Below are 17614 nucleotides of genomic sequence, written 5' to 3'. Positions count from 1 at the left end.
AGACACTCAAATCTTTATTTTCATAAAAGTTTAGATACTCATATACAGTTTATAAATACTGACCATGAACATAAAAATTTTAATCTTCCAAAATAAAAGATTTTAAAGTAAGGAAAATTAACATATAAAATGCACCATGTATATCAGTAAGCTAGAAGTGCTATGTTATAAAATATTCTAAAATATTTGGAAATATAGTAGCTTAAATTTAATGTGAAAAAATTTATTTTTGGCTGAAGTCAGTTTCAAAACAACCTTGATATTTTAACCTTTTCCGAAACAAATGAATCATGTGCACTCTGACCAGATGACTTTTTTCCAGAAATGGCTCAATCTCTAGCCATGTTTCCACCATTACCTCTGGCAAGAGGGGATATTGACACATAATGACAGTTACTTTGACTTTGTATTTTTGCCACAAAATTCATCTTTCTGTGTTGATCAGCGTTTTATTTTCACTTGGCCATGCTGCAAAATGTGGCTAATTGGCTTTGGAGCCATGGGATTGGATCAGCCTAGGTCTTCTTAGGACTTTCCTATTTAATAAGACTCAAGTTTAAGGATACATTCATATAGATGAGTTGTGACAAGCTACAGTGATCCAAGTTTTGGCACTTTATTTTTATTCTTTCTATCAGCAGCTTGCAGTGACACCAGAAATTCACCAAAGCCTTGGAAAAGATCATAGTAGAGAGTACTTTGACCATGGTTACATGTATGTAGTTTTCAATAAGGAGGTCAGTTTTCATGCTACCTTTCTGTTGGAGAAGATGTTCCCTAACAGCCATGTCTCTTTAACTGTCAAAAGAAAGCATTGGACTGGGCATCAATCCTTTACATTTTTCAAAGAAAGGCTGTATCTTAATCACACAGTAGAAATTCTTCTAGGATATTAAGTGAAGAGTACACAGATGACAAAAAGAATAGATTTCAATATAAAAATATATTGTTGTTGTTGTTCAGTTGCTCAGTCTTGTCCAACTTTTTGCAACCCCATGGACTGCAGCACACCAGGATTCCCTGTCCTTTGTGATCTCTCGGACTTTGCTCAAACTCACAATTTTGGCTTTTAGGTAACTTAGTTTTATATTCAGTTCAATTCAGTTCAGTCGCTCAATCATGTCCTGACTCTTTGCAACCTCATTAATCGCAGCATGCCAGGCCTCCCCGGCCATCACAAACTCTCAGAGTTTACTCAAACTCATGTCCATGGAGTCAGTGATGCCATCCAGCCATCTCATCCTCTGTCATCCCTTCTCCTCCTGCCCCCAATCCCTCCCAGCATCAGGGTCTTTTCCAATGAGTCAACTCTTCGCATGAGGCAGCCAAAGTATTGGAGTTTCAGCTGCAGCATCAGCCCTTCCAATGAACACCCAGGACTGATCTCCTTTAGGATGGAGTGGTTGGATCTCCTTGCAGTCTAAGGGACTCTCAAGAGTCTTCTCCAACACCAGAGTCCAAAAGCATCAATTCTTTGGTGCTCAGCATGCTTCACAGTTCAACTCACATCCATACATGACCACTAGGAAAATCATAGCCTTGACCAGACGGACCTTTGTTGGCAAAGTAATGTTTCTGCTTTTTAATATGATATCTAGGTTGGTCATAACTCTCCTTCCAAGGAGTAAGCATCTTTTAATTTCATGGCCACAATCCCCATCTGCAGTGATTGGAGCTCCAAAAATAAAGTCTGACACTGTTTCCACTGTTTCCACATCTATTTCCCATGAAGTGATGGGACCAGATGCCATGATCTTAGTTTTCTGAATGTTGAGCTTTAAGCTAACTTTTTCACTCTCTTCTTTCACTTTCATCAAGAGGCTTTTTAGTTCCTCTTCACTTTCTGCATTACGGGTGGTGTCATCTGCATATCTGAGATTACTGATATTTCTCCCGGCAATCTTGATTCCAGCTTGTGCTTCTTCCAGCCCAGCATTTCTCATGATGTACTCTGCATATGTTAAATAAGCAGGGTGACAATATACAGCCTTGACGTACTCCTTTTCCTATTAGGAACCAGTCTGTTCCATGTCCAGTTCTAACTGTTGCTTCCTCCTGCATACAGGTTTCTCAAGAGGCAGGTCAGGTGGTCTGGTATTGCCATCTCTTGAAGAATTTTCCACAGTTTATTGTGATCCACACAGTCAAAGGCTTTGGTATAGTCAATAAAGCAGAAATAGATGTTTTTCTGGAACTCTTGCTTTTTCAATGATCCAGTGGATGTTGGCAATTTGATCTCTGGTTCCTCTGCCTTTTCTAAAACCAGCTTGAACATCTGGAAGTTCACAGTTCACGTATTGCTGAAGCCTTTCTTGGAGAATTTTGAGCATTATTTTACTAGTGTGTGAGATGAGTGCAATTGTGCGGTAGTTCGAGCATTTTTGGGGATTGCCTTTCTTTGGGGTTGGAATGAAAACTGACCTTTTCCAGTCCTGTGGCCACTGCTGAGTTTTCCAAATTTGCTGGCATATTGTGTGCAGTTCTTTCACAGCATCATCTTTTAGGATTTGAAATAGCTCAGCTGGAATTCCATCACCTTCACTAGCTTTGTTCATAGTGATGCTTCCTAAGGCCCACTTGACTTCACATTCCAGGATGTCTGGCTTTAGGTGAATGATCACACCATCGTGATTATCTGGGTTGTGACGATCTTTTTTGTACAGTTCTTCTGTGTATTCTTGCCATCTCTTCTTAATATCTTCTGCTTCTGTTAGGTCGATACCAATTCTGTCCTTTATTGAACCCATCTTTGCATGAAATGTTCCCTTAGTATCTCTAATTTTCTTGAAGAGATCTCTAGTCTTTCCCATTCTGTTGTTTTCCTCTATTCTTTCCACTGATCACTGAGGAAGGCTTTCTTATCTCTCCTTGCTATTCTTTGGAATTCTGCATTCAAATGGGAATACCTTTCCTTTTCTCCTTTGCTTTTCATTTCTCTCCTTTTCATAGCTATTTGAAAGGTCTCCTCAGACAACCATTTTGCCTTTTTGCATTTCTTTTCCGTGGGGATGGTCTTGATCCCTTGTCTCCCGTACAATGTCACAAACCTCTGTCCATAGTTCCTCAATTAAAACATCGGGAAAATGTCATTCTATGCTGCTGTTTCTGTTATTGTTGTTGATGATGATGAATATCATTCCTATTCTTGTTAGATTCTCTTAAAAGAAAACCACTGTTATTGTTAGCTGTTTCTATAGTCCATGTAAGCCAATCTATGGGATACTCCAAACAAAAGAGAATACACCTTCTCATGGAGAAATGGAAGGCTGTATTTAAAGAAATGTGTTCTTAAGCCCAGTGATAAATTGTGAAGAGGCTGGGACAAGACAAGGAGTAAGGGTGATAAAATATTCCAACATTTTGCCACTAATTGCAAAAACAAATGATGGAGACCATGAATGCAAAAGACATTTTAAGGCAGTAAAAACTTGTTTAAAAAGTAAAAAGTGATAGGGTCTGCATAAGTTAAAATCCCTAGCAGGTCATGACACTAGAGCAATGCTTCCTGTGCAACTGAAGAAGGTGATTGAGACAAGGGCTTTCTAACAAACGTTTAAGATTTCTTTTTAAAGTAAACATATTTTAGAATTTCTATTTGCAATGTTTTAAAACTAATTCAGTACAGTTTAACTCTTCGCCTTAAACCTATATTTCCTATAGCACCTTGAGCATGCCAATCATTGTTTTGCCAATCACAATTCTTTTAGGAATACAACCCCTAAGTTTAGAGAGATATTTCTGTAAAATTTATAGGGAAAAAAGAAATATTCAGAAATGTAAACAATGCTTATCTGTAAGTGGAGAGATCATAAAAGATCATGCTGCTGCTGCTGCTGCTGCTGCTGCTAAGTTGCTCCAGTCGTGTCTGACTCGATGTGACCCATAGATGGCAGCCCACCATCTCTCCTGTCCCTGGGATTCTCCAGGCCAGAACACTGGAATGGGTTGCCATTTCCTTCTCCAGTGCATGAAAGTGAAAAGTGAAAGTGAAGTCGCTCAGTTGTGTCTGACTCTTAGTGACCCCATGGACTGCAGCCCACCAGGCTCCTCCATCCATGGGATTTTCCAGGCAAGAATCCTTGAGTGGGGTGCCATTGCCTTCTCCCATAAAAGATCATAAGAGGAGTTTATTTTTGCATTCCTTTCTGTATATACCAATTTTTTTAAATGTGTACTTACTATTTTTGAAAATAGAAGAAGTACTGCTTATAAAGAACTACAATGTTCTCGGAGACCAAGAGAAAGGATCACTTGGTGGTTAGTTGATTGAATGCTAACACTGTGGCTGGCTTAGTACTTAAACCCATTTATGTGTTCATATGTTGAAAGTCTTTGCTCATACTTTCTGTTAGTTTGTTTCAGGAATTTTTGTTGTCATTTGGTCAGAGGGCATATACCTGGATTAGAATTGATCAGAAATAATTTCTCTTGGTATATAAGAAAAGGCAAACAGCTGAAATGACTGAAATGGTTTAGATTCTCTCACACATGCTGATTTCTTAGAGAAAAAGAGAGGGTAATAGAATGGTAGGATTTGGACTTGCATAAACCAGGTGACTCATCATTAACCCTTTGTAGACATAAGCTTCCCAAATCTTCCCTTTAATATACTCTTACTGCATTCATTCCCAGCTCAATAAATGGCATCCATTCATTCAGAAATCTAAGTCATTCTTGAAAACTTCTTCCTCATTCCTTACAGCAAAGTCATCATCAGCCAACTGAAGAGTAAACAAAAAGTGATATATTTATATAATGAAGTATTGTTCAGCCAAAAAAGGAATAAAGTAATGATACATATTATAACATGGATGAACCTTGCAAACATTATGCTAAGTAAAAGAAACTGGACACAAAAGACCACATATTGTAAGATTCTCTGTATAAGGAAATATCCAGAATAGGCAAAACTATAATGATGAAAAGCAAATAATTGGTTGTCATGAGCTGAGAGGAGGAAAGGAAAGAAGCATACATTAGTTTGCTAGGCCTGCATAACAAAGTATCACAGACTGGGTGGCTTAAACAACAGAATGTATTTTCTCACAACTCTTTAAACTAGGCCTCTGACATCAAGATATTAGCAGTGTTGATTTCTTCTGAGTCCTATATCCTTGGCTTGAACATGGATGTTTTTTCCCCTCTGTCTTCATATGATCTCTCCTCTGCAAGTATGTCCTAATCTATTCTCCTTAGAAGGACACCTGCCATATTGAAGTATGGCCTAACATATGACCTCATTTTACCTTAATTTCCTCTTTAAAGATTCTGTCTCCAGGTATAATCATCTTATGAGGTACTCAGAGATGGGACATCTACATAGGAATTTGGGGAGAGCATAATTCAGCCCATAACAAGGAACAACTGCTTAGTGGATATGACTCTTTCTTTTAGAATAGTGAAAATATTCTGGAACTTGATGACGGTAATGGTTGCAAACATTGTGAATATACTAAATGCAGCTTCCCTGGTGGCCCAGACGGTAAACCATCTGCCTGCAATGGTTTACTTAGTATGGCCGGAGACCATACTAAGTGCTACACAACTGTACACTTAAAATGGTAAATTTTATGTTGGGTGTATCTTACCACAGCAAAAAATCACCATCTAGTCATACTGATTTTATCTCGTAAAATGCCTTGAATCAGTGTACAATTGTCATCCTAATTCTGCTATTCTAGCCCAAGAGTGAAAGTGAAAGTCACTTAGTCATGTCTGACTCTTTGTGACCCCATGGACTGTAGCCCACCAGGCTCCTCTATCCATGGGATTCTTGAGGCAAGCATACTGGAGTGAGTTGCCGTTTCCTTCTCCAGGAGATCTTCCTAACCCAGGGATTGAAGCCGGGTCTCCTGCATTGCAGGCAGTTTCTTTAGCATCTGAGCTATAGGGAAGTCCCATTGCTCTGCTTCAATTTGTTCTCTGCCTTGAAGCCAGATTGGTCTTTACAAATATGGATTAGATTATATCACTCCCCATGTCAAAGCTTTTTAGTGGTTTATCATTTTATTTATAATCAAATCCAAATCTTCTGGTTGTGGCTACAGGCCCATCAAACTCAGATCTTGGCCTACATCTTAGTTTTCTTTCTTTCCTGCTGCTTAATTTTGTGTAGTCTCACTCTTACTCTTTGAGCAATCCAGAATCATTCTCTACTCCATGCTTTTGCATATGCTATTCTCACCCCCACTGCCTTCCCTTCATCCTTTGCCTACCTTTGCATACCTTCACCTTCCATCATTCTCCTCTTAACTTAAATGGTGTTTCTTCAGAGACACAGTCTCTGATTTTTCATCTAAATTATTCTCTTTTACTTTCTTCCAACTTCATAGAACAATTATAATCTACTTATCTGTTTATCATGAATTATTGGTCTGTTTTTTCCACCACACTGAAGCCTTGCAAAGGTAGGAACAATGTTTATTTGGTTAACTGATACATTCTTAGCATAGTATAGCATGTAGTACATAGTGGAAATTAAATATTTTTATATAAAATAATATTTGAATAAATAAAAATGCAGTAAGGCTGAAAGATTTCACAAGCTCTATCCATCCAGAAAGAATGTGATTTGTAATTAAATTTACCTGATTTTCCATAATATCAATGAAAAAACTCTCATAAACTGAGAGAATCTCACATCAAAAAGTCTCATGGTGCTGTAGTGTGCTTTCAAAAACTTCCAGTAAAGCATACACTAAGGACCAACACCTGCTAAAATGAGGACAGGACTCAATAAAGAAAGAAGTGGACATTTATAAAATGTATAATAGATTTAATCAAGAAAATGAGAACTTTAGATTTTTCTTTGGTAAATATATTGAAGGAAAAAAGAGAAAAGATAAAGTAACTTGAAACAAGAAAAAATATAACTAGGAGTATGCAATGTCAAGAAATCGTCATATAATTCTATGAATAAATTTTTGCTCAAAAAAAAAAAAAAAAAATAGGGACTTCCCTGGTGGTCCAGTGGTTAAGAATCTGCCTTCCAGTACAGGGCACATGGGTTTTATCTCTGGTCAGGAAGCTGATCCCATGTACCTTGGGGCAACTAAGATCTCACCCTGCAACTCCTGAGTCCTTGTGCTGCTAGGAAAGATTCCACATGTTGCGACAAAGATCCCATTTATAAGAAAATAATTCAAAATGAATTTATTCAACTTTGAAATATAAGATAATTACCCCATTAAATAGACTTACCAAGAATTTTAAATGTTTTCAAAAACTTTAAAATTCATTTTGTTAAGTTGTGTAACCCTGTTACAAAACCAGAAACAAAAGAAAAAAAACTGGGAAGAACTATAGATTAATCTCATTTATAACCATAAGTACGAACATCTCAACTTATAACAAGTAACTTTTTCACAGAATAATAAAATGACTAGGATTTATTCTAGAAGTGTAATAAGTTTCACATGGAGAACCTGTTTATAAAATTCAACTAGATTAACACATTCAGAGAATATTATACACCTATCTTATTATAAAAAAAGGTGTTTCCCATGAATCAATGCCATTATTAATAAAATCAAACTAGGAATAAATAGGTTCCTCCCAAGTTGAATTAAGAAAATTGTCACAAAAACTTAGTAAACATGATAATGGAGAAACATTAAAACACTTCTCATTTAAGTCCTGACCAAAATAATAATGCATAATACCATCATAGCTACTAAAACTGAAACTCTACCAATGCAACAAAGCAATAAAGGAAAATAGAAATTTGGAATAACAAACTCAAACTTTTATTATTTGCATATAATGGAATTATTACTAGAATTAGAGGGAAGGTAAAAGGTTTATACAATGTCAACATACAAAAATCAATCACTTTACAAGTAAATAGATAGACAAATAGATTTAAGGGATTGGATTTGATAGACAGAGTGCCTGAAGAACTATGGATGGAGGTCTATGCCATTGTACAGGAGGCAGTGATCAAAATCATCCCCAAGAAAAAGAAATCCAAAAAGGCAAAATGGTTATCTGAGAAGGCCTTACAAATAGCTGAGAAAAGAAGTGAAAGGCAAAGGAGAAAAGGAAAATACCCATCTGAGTGCAAAGTCCCAAAGAATAGCAAGGAGACATAAGAAAGGCTACTTCGGTGATTAATGCAAAGAAACAGAGGAAAACAATAGAATGGGAAAGACTAGAGATCTCAAGAAAATTAGTGATTTAAGGGAACATCTCACACAAAGATGGTCACTACAAAGGACAGAAACGATATGAACATAACATAAGCAGAAGATATTAAGAGGTGGCGACAATACACAGAAGTATACAAGTATACAAAAAAAGATCTTCATGACCCAAATAACCACGATTGTGTGATCACTCACCTAGAGCCAAACATCCTGGAATGCAAGGTCAAGAGGGCCTTATGAAGCACTGCTACGAACAAAGCTAGTGGAGGTGATGGAATTCCAGTTGAGCTATTTCAAATCCTAAAAGATGATGCTGTTAAAGTGCTGCACTCAATATGCCAGCAAATCTGGAAAGCTCAGCAGTGGCCACAGAACTGGAAAAGGTCAGTTTTCATTTCAATTCCAAAGAAAGGCAATTCCAAAGAAAGGCAATTCCAAAGAAAGGCAATGCCAAAGAATGTTCAAACTATGGCACAATTGCACTCATCTCACATGCTAGCAAAGTAATGCTCAAAATTCTCCAAGTCAGGCTTCAACAGTACATGAACCAAGAACTTCCATATGTTCAAGTTGGATTTAGAAAAGGCAGAGGAACCAGAGATCAAATTGCCAACATACATTGGATCATAGAAAAAGCAACAATGTTCCAGAAAAACATCTACTTCTGCTTCATCGATATTCCAAAGCCTTTGGTGCATGAATCACAACAAACTGAAAATTCCTCAAGATATAGGAATACCAGATCACCTTACCTGCCTCCTGAGAAATTTGTATGCAGGTCAAGAAGCAACACAACCAGACATGGAACAACAAACTGGTTCCAAATAGGAAAAGGAGTACATCAAGGCTGTATATTGTCACCCTGCTTATTTAACTTATATGCAGAGTACATCATGAGAAACGCTGGGCTAGATGAAGCACAGCTGGAATCAAGATTGCTGGGAGAAATATCAGTAACCTCAGATATGCAGATGACACCACTCTTCTGACAGAAAGCAAAGAGGAACTAAAGAGCCTCTTGATGAAAGTGAAAGAGGAGAGTGAAAAAGTTGGTTTAAAACTCAACATTCAAAATACTAAGATAATGGCATCTGGTCCCATCACTTCATGGCAAACATATGGGGAAACAATGGAAATAATGACAGATTTTATCTTCTTGGGCTCCAAAATCACTGCAGATGATGACTGCAGCCAGGAAATTAAAAGGTACTTGCTCCATGGAAGAAAAGCTATGACCAATCTAGATAGCATATTAAAAATCAGAGATATTATGTTGCCTACAAAGGTCCATCTAGTCAAAGCTATGGTTTTTCTAGTAGTCATGTGTGGATGTGAGAGTTGGACCATAAAGAAAGCTGAGTGCTAAAAAATTGATGCTTTTGAACTGTGGTGTTGGAGAAGACTCTTGAGAGTCCCTTGGACTGCAAGGAGATCAAATCAGTCAATCCCAAAAGAAATGAAACCTGAATGTTCATTGGAAGGACTGATGCTGAAGCTGAAGCTACAATACTTTGTTAACCCAATGTGAAGAGCTGACTCATTAGAGAAGCCCCTGATGATGGGAGGGATTGGAGGCAGGAGGAGAAGGGGACGACAGAGGATGAGATGGTTGGATGGTATCACTGACTCGATGGACATGATTTTGAGCAAGCTCCAGGAGTTGGTGATGGACAGGGAAGCCTGGCGGGTTGCATTACAAGGGTACGCAGAGTCAGACACAACCAAACAGCTGAACCGATCTGAGGTGATTATTTCGGCATTGTGTAGCTGAGGTGATCTATGAATGACATTAAATCCCAAAATCATTTTTTAAAAGTAACAATTTTCTAAATAAAAATTAACTATTTCTGCACAATGTATAATGTAACAGCAAAGTTAAAAGGCAATTAACAGACTGGAAAAAATATTTGCTACAAATATGACAGAGAAAGAGAACCATCTAAGAGTTCTTACAGTTCAATAAGAAAAAGCAAATAACCTAAAAATGAAAAGAAACAATAGTTATAACCTGATAGTTCTTAGAAAAAATAAAAATGACCAGCATACATCTGAAAATATGCCTAAATTTACCAGTATTCAGGAAAATTCAAATTGAAGCATCAATTTTTCCCCATCAGATTAGCAAAACTTTAAAAATCAATGATGGCCATTGCTGACTAATATGCAAGCTGGTGTTCTCATGAATTGATGGTTTGTATATAACCTGATTCAACATTTTTGAGGTCAACTTGATAATATTTTTTAAACTTATGATTTAAAATATTCTTCAACCAGCAATTATATATTAAAAAATCCATGTTTGATGTCCTTGTCCTCTCCTGCAATAATGCCCTTGCTAGATCCCCACACTTTGTGTGTGAGATAATGACTCATAAACCCAGTTCAACTAAGTACATTCCCAAGGTCACAAGTCAGTTTTTCTCCACATGTTCAGTCACAGTTTCTCAAGCATATTCCCAGGTAGCTGGCTTAAAAAGGCTGCCAATCTCAGCCCTATTCTGTAACAGACTTGGTAACCTCTCCCCACAACCATCTTCAGTTCAGTTCAATCATCGAGTCGTGTCCAACTCATTGTGACCCCATGGACTGCAGCACACCAGCTTCCCTGTCCATCACCAACTCCTGAAGCTTGCTCAGACTCATGTCCATCAAGTCTATGATGCCATCCAACCATCTCATCCTCTGTCTTCCCCTTCTCTTCCTGCCTTCAATCTTTCCCAGCATCAGGGTCTTTTCCAATGAGTCAGTTCTTTGTATCAGGTGGCCAAAGTATTGGAGTTTCAGCTTCAGCATCAGTCCTTCCAATGAATACCCAGGACTGATTTCCTTTAGGATTGACTGGTTGGATCTCCTCGGAGTCCAGGGGATTCTCAAGAGTCTTCTCCAACACCACAGTTCAAAAGCATCAATTCTTCAGTGCTCAACCTTCTTTATTATCCAACTCTCATATCCTTACATGACTGCTAGAAAAACCATAGCTTTGACTAGATGGACCTTTGTTGGAAAAGTAATGTCTCTGCTATTTAACATGCTTTCTAGGTTTGTCATAGCTTTCCTTCCAAGGATCAAACATATTTTAATTTCATGGCTGTAGTCACTGTCTGAAGTGATTTTGGAGCCCCCCCAAAATAAAGTCTCTCACTGTTTTCATTGTTTCTGCATCTATATACCATGAAGTGATGGGACCAGATGCCATGATCTTAGTTTCTGAATGTTGAGCTTTGAGACAACTTTTTCACTCTCATCTTTCACCTTCATTAACAGGATCTTTAGTTCTTTGCTTTCTGCCATAAGGGTGATGTTATCTGCATATCTGAGGTTATTGATATTTGTCCTGGCAACCTTGATTCCAGCTTGAGCTTCATTCAGCCTGGAATTTCACATGACATACTCTGCATAGAAGTTAAATAAGTAGGGTGACAACATACGAACTTGACGCACTTCTTTCCCAATTTGGAACCAGTCTGTTGTTCCATATTCAGTTCTAACTATTGCTTCTTGACCTGCATACAGATTTCTCAGGAGGCAGATAAGGTGGTCTGGTATTCCCACCTCTTGAGGAATTTTCCACTTTGTTGTGATCCCCACAGTCACAGGCTATGGCATAGTCGGTGCAGCAGAAGTAGATGTTTTTCTGGAACTCTCTTGCATTTTCTATGATTCAATGTATGTTGGCAATTTGATCTCTTGTTCCTCTGTCTTTTCTAAATCCAGCTTGAACATCTGGAATTTCACAGTACATGTACTGTTGAAGCCTGGCTTGGAGAATTTTGAGCATTACTTTGCTAGTGTGTGAGATGAGTGCAATTGTGCCTTAGTTTGAATATTCTTTGGCATTGCCTTTCTTTGGAATTGAAATGAAAACTGACCTTTTCCAGTTCTGTGGCCACTGCTGAGCTTTCCATATTTGCTGGCATATTGAGTGCAGCACTTTAACTGTATCATCTTTTAGGATCTGAAATAGCTCAACTGGAATTCCATCACCTCCACTAGCTTTGTTCATAGCCATGCTTCCTAAGGCCCACTTGACTTCGCATTCCAGGATGTCTGGCTCTAGGTGAGTGATCACACCATCATGGTTATCTGGACCATAAAGATCTTTTTTGTATAGTTCTTCTGTGTATTCTTGCCATCTCTTCTTAATATCTTCTGCTTCTTTTAGGTCCATGCCATTTCTGTCCTTTTTTGATCTTTGTATGAGATGTTCCCTTGGTATCCCTAATTTTCTTGAAGAGATCTCTAGTCTTTCCCATTCTGTTGTTTTCCTCTATTTCTTTGCATTGATCACTGAGGAAGGCTTTATTATCCCTCCTTGCTCTTCTTAGGAACTCTAAGTTCTTAGAAACTCTACTGCATTCATATGGGTATATCTTTCCTTATCTCCTTTGCCTTTCACTTCTCTTCTTTTCTCGGCTATCTGTAAGGCCTCCTCAGACAACCATTTTGCATTTTTGGATTTCATTTTCTTCGGGATGGTCTTGATCACTGCCTCCTGTACAATGTGATGAGCCTCTGTCCATAGTTCTTCAGGCACTCTATCAGATCCAATCCTTTGAATCTATTTGTCACTTTCACCATATAACTGTAAGGGATTTAAGTTATACCTGAATGGTCTAGTGGTTTTCCCTACTTTCTTCAATTTAAGTCTGAATTTGGCAATAAGGAGTTCATGATCTGAGCCACAGTCAGCTTCCTGTCTTGTTTTTGCTGACTGTATAGAGCTTTTCCATCTTTGGCTGTAAAGAATATTATCAATCTGATTTTGGTGTTGACCATCTGTTGATGTCCATGTGTAGAGTCTTCTCTTGTGTTTTTGGAAGAGGGTGTTTGCTAATACCAGTACTTCTCTTGGCAAAGCTCTGTTAGCCTTTGCCCTGCTTCATTTTGTACTCCAAGGCCAAATTTGCCTATTACTCCAGGTATCTCTTGACTTCCTACTTTTGCATTCCAGTCCCCTATAATGAAAAGAACATCTTTTGGGGGTGTTAGTTCTAGAAGGTCTTGTGGGTCTTCATAGAACCATTCAACTTCAGCTTCTTCAGCATTACTGGTTGGGGGATATACTTGGATTACTCTGATATTGAGTGGTTTGCCTTGGAAATGAACAGAGATCATACTGTCGTTTTGAAGACTGCACCCAAGTACTGCATTTCAGACTCTTTTGTTGACTATGAAGGCTACTCCATTTCTTCTAAGGGACTCTTGCCCACAGTAGTAGATATAATGGTCATCTGAGTTAAATTCACACATTCCAGTCCATTTTAGTTTGCTGATTCCTAAAATGTCAATGTTTGACCACTTCCAATGTGCCTTGATTCATGGACCTAACATTCCAGGTTCCTATGCAATACTTTTCTTTACAGCATTGGACTTTACTTCCATCACCAGTCACATCCACAACTGGGCATTGTTTTTGCTTGGCTCCATTTCTTCATTCTTTCTGGAGTTATTTCTCCACTCTTCTCCAGTAGCATGTTGGGCACCTATTGTGTTGGGGAGTTCATCTTTCAGTGTTTATCTTTTTGCCTTTTCATACTATTCATCGGGTTCTCAAAGCAAGAATACTGAAGTGATTTGCCATTCCCTTCTCCAGTGGGCCACATTTTGTCAGAACTCTCAACCATGACCTGTCCATCTTGGGTGGCTCTACATGGCATGGCTCATAGTTTCATTGAGTTAGACAAGGCTGTGGTCCATGTGTTCAGTTTTGATTAGTTTTCTGTGATTGTGGTTTTCATTCTGTCACCATCTGATTGGTAAGGATAAAAGGCTTATGGAAACCTCCTGATGGGAGAGACTGTGGGTGAAACTAGGTCTTTTCTGATGGGCGGGGCCATTCTCAGTAAGTCTTTAATCCAATTTTCTGTTGATGGGCGGGTTTGTGTTCCCTCCCTGTTGTTTGACCTGAAACCAAACTATGGTGGAGGTAATGAAGATAATGGTGACCTGCTTCAAAAGGTCCTATGTATGCACTGCTGCACTCAATGCCCCTGACCCTGTATGTAGCAGGCCACTGCCAGCCCATGCCTCTGCCAGGGACTCTTGTACACTCACGGGCAAGCCTGGGTCAGTCTCTTGGGGGGTCACTGCTCCTTTCTCTTGGGGCCTGGTCCACACAAGGTTTGTTTGTACCCTCCAAGAGTCTGTTTCTCCAGCCCTTGTATAATTTCTGTAATCAAATACCACTGGCCTCCAAAGTCAAATTCCCTGGGGGTTCTCAGTCCCTTTGCCAGATCCCCAGATTGAGAAATCTGTTGTGAGTCCTAGCACTTTCTTAACAGTGTGAGAATTTATTTGGTATAATTGTTCTGCAGCTTGTGGGTTGTCTGCTCAGTAGCTCTATGGTGGGGTGACTTTCTCCAAGAGGGCTTATGCCACACCCAGGACTGCTGCACCCAGACCCCTGCCCCTGCAGCAGGTAACTACTGAGCCATACTCCCATAGGAGATGCTCAAACACTCAAAGGCAAGTCTGGCTCAGTCTCTGTGGGGTCTCCTGATGCACACAAGGTTTTGTTTGAGCCCTCCAAGTGTGTCTGGCAGGTATGGGCTTTGATTCTAAACGTAATTTTGCACCTCCTACCATCTTGCTGGGGCTTGTCCTTTGCCCTTGGACATGGAGTATTTTTTTTTTGGTGGGATCCAACTTTTCCTGCCAATGTTTGTTCAGAAGCAAGTTGCAATTTTGGAGTTCTTGCAGGAGAAGAGCGCATGTCCTTCTACTCCACCATTTTGAAGAAAAGGGGGCTTCCCTTGTGGCTCAGCTGGTAAAGAATACACCTGCAATGTGGGAGACCTGGATTTGATCCCTGGGTTGGGAAGATCCCCTGGAGAAGGGAAAGGCTACCCACTCCAGTATTCTGGCCTGGAGAATTCCATGGACTGTGCAACAGAGTCCAGGTCACAAAGAGTCAAACACAACTGAGAGGCATTCACTTTCACAACCATCTTGGCAAAAGGCAAATAACTCAATTGCCTTCTGTGTTCCAGAAAGTTAGAGAAATGAGTAAAGCAGGGAGACTAGTAGTACATATGTGAGTGGTAGGCTTTTGAGAAAACTGCGGAGCATGTGCCCTGGCTAATGTAATTCATATTTATATGTGAAATATTCTAACTGTTAAACAGTTCACTAAGTTTTTTTGGTTCTGTACCTTGAAACAAAGAAAACATAGCTTAGCTCATAAGCAATTTATTGATAAGCCTCTAATCTAGCCTTGGCCACCAGTCCAGTATTATCCACATTTGTGGTTAGTTTCCCATGGTAGCTCCTGGTGTCCTAACCTGCCCATGCATCTTCAGTAGGACCATCACAATCCATCAGAGGCTCTAGAAATATTCCTCCAAAAGCAAAGAGTCTGATTATGGTCACTGAAAAGGCCTCCTTGGTTCCACTGTAGTTACACACCTCTTCCCCAGTGACGAGTTCTGCATACCAAAGGGATAGAGTGGTGGTGAATACCTTTAGTTAAGCAACTTAAAGATCCTGGCACTCTTCTCTTAGACAAGAGTGCCTGTTCATTTTTCACCACAAAGTCACTCAAGTGATGCTTACCAGAACAATGAAAATCTGTGCTCTCTCTCTCCCTCCTGAAAGAGATGCGTCTGGTAAATCATACACTGAAAAACTCAAATGAGTTCTGTCTACTAACCCCCAAACACATGATGACTATTGGAAAAACTATTCATTTAAAGAAATGTGGAAATATATAACAAATATAAAATGTGTTCTGCTTTCTTATAGAGAAAGAGTTAAGAGACAACAACCTTCAACTTAACGAAGAAGGTTACTTTATCCACTTGAGAGAGTAGACACTGCTTTTACAGAGTAATGAACCACATTTTTTCTGCCACACAGAATTCTAATGCTGTCAAGTATGGTATGACAAATGATCCTATTCAAAATTATATTTTACAAAGCAAAATAGATATAGCTTAGTAACTCTGCATCTAATTGACTTAATTGCCTCATTCATCACATGACTTAAGTGAGCTGATGTTTTCTACTCTGCTTCACCCATGTAATTCTTGTAATATAAGAGCTAAGACATGGTGCCAGGCATGAGCGAGAAATCGTCTCTCCTGAGAAAAGATATCATTGGAGTGATGTTGGCTTTGGGTTCCAGTTTATTGAAAAATCAATGTCCATTTGTGCGACCAACACATATGGCTTTCTTCCAGCCTGATGATGGCTTTGGGAGGCTGGCTATCACCTAATGAAGTCAGATCAACTTACCCAGCACCCGAGTTACAATTGGCAAAGTGACTTTGTCATTAAAACCCAGTTTATCATTCCTGTTGGTGTTTTTCTTCCCATTTCAAACCCTCCTATCCATTTCTCCTGAACCCACAGTATTGTTTTTCTCTCTGTAGATAACAGACCAATGGCTCCAAATTTTAACATTTTAAGGGGATTCGGTATGATGTTTGGTGCTCATAGGATAAACAACTTTCCCACGTGTCTGTGTCTTTCATTAGAGGCAGGAAAATACACTTATACATATACAGTCCTACTTAGTTATGACTCAAAATAGACGTTTTTATAAGTCAGAGCCAGCCTTGTAACAGGCTCCATTGAAATTTGTCAGCTTAGCTGTCTTGAGTAAATCAACAAGGTTAGTTTTGTCTAATGTGTTGGTATGTTCCAATAAACAGAGTCCAGATGACATTTTACAAAGGCTTAAAAAAATTAATTACCAGTAAAGTAATACCATCTCCCCATTTATTAAATGCAGTGGCAATCTAAATTGCAAATGCTGTTTTTTTTTCCCCCTGATGTTCTCTTTCTCTGGAGAATACCCTTAGAGTGATAGTCACTGGCAACAGAAGCTCTGGCAAAGCAGTGGTGTTTTTTCTCCCTGAAATCTGCCAAGAGTAACAAATAATTCTGTTAGGAAGTGTGAGCTTAGCCACTAATCATGGTGAAGTGGTTCTTACTTGAGTGGATCATGTGAAGACCTCCTTTTCTATTAGTTTGGAAGGTTTTGATTACAGGTAACAGAAACTAACTGGCTAGTGTTAGGAAAAAGGAAAAAAAAAAGTATGTAAATTTGCAAGGATACCAAGGATGTCACAGAAGCAATGTGAGGATAGGGAACCAGGCATAAAGACTGGGTATGAATAAAGGCACTTCTTTTATGCCAAGAGGGAGGAAGTCAGGGTCTTTTAACTAAGCAGGATGGTCTAGAGCTGCTGCTGCATGTAGGACATCATGGATGCTGCTGTTGCTGCTGTGAATGAATCTAAATGGTCACTTTGGTTTTGTGTCCCTCACTACAGTCACTGTCACATGTTGGAGCCTCTGGTTGATTGAGAGTGGGATATTTGCACCTGTTCTGTCAGACGCCACTCCAAAGAAAAAAGAAAGATCATCGGATGGTACTCCAATGATCTCTGGTTTCTTGCTAGAAAAGGGTGTTGATGGGGAACTGCCCAATATGATAAATGTTCTCTATACTCAGAAGACAAGTACCT

At 39.0% G+C, this 17614-nt stretch overlaps 1 long non-coding RNA gene across 4 annotated transcripts in view; it reads left to right on the top strand.

Annotated features, from left to right (window-relative positions):
- LOC110126619 (uncharacterized) overlaps positions 1–17614 on the top strand; it is a 362093-nt gene that overhangs the window by 181083 nt on the left and 163396 nt on the right. Inside the window, exon 7 of one of the 4 annotated variants that reach the window (XR_011491487.1) lies at positions 15885–16020. The exons of the other annotated variants lie outside the window; for them this stretch is intronic. This is a non-coding gene — a long non-coding RNA (uncharacterized lncRNA). The remainder of the gene's footprint in view (positions 1–15884; positions 16021–17614) is intronic. 4 annotated transcript variants of the gene reach the window in all.

The sequence above is a fragment of the Odocoileus virginianus genome, chromosome 15 (assembly GCF_023699985.2).
Source record: "Odocoileus virginianus isolate 20LAN1187 ecotype Illinois chromosome 15, Ovbor_1.2, whole genome shotgun sequence".
In the NCBI taxonomy this organism is placed as follows: domain Eukaryota; kingdom Metazoa; phylum Chordata; class Mammalia; order Artiodactyla; family Cervidae; genus Odocoileus; species Odocoileus virginianus.
This window is presented reverse-complemented; position numbering and strand designations above follow the sequence as displayed.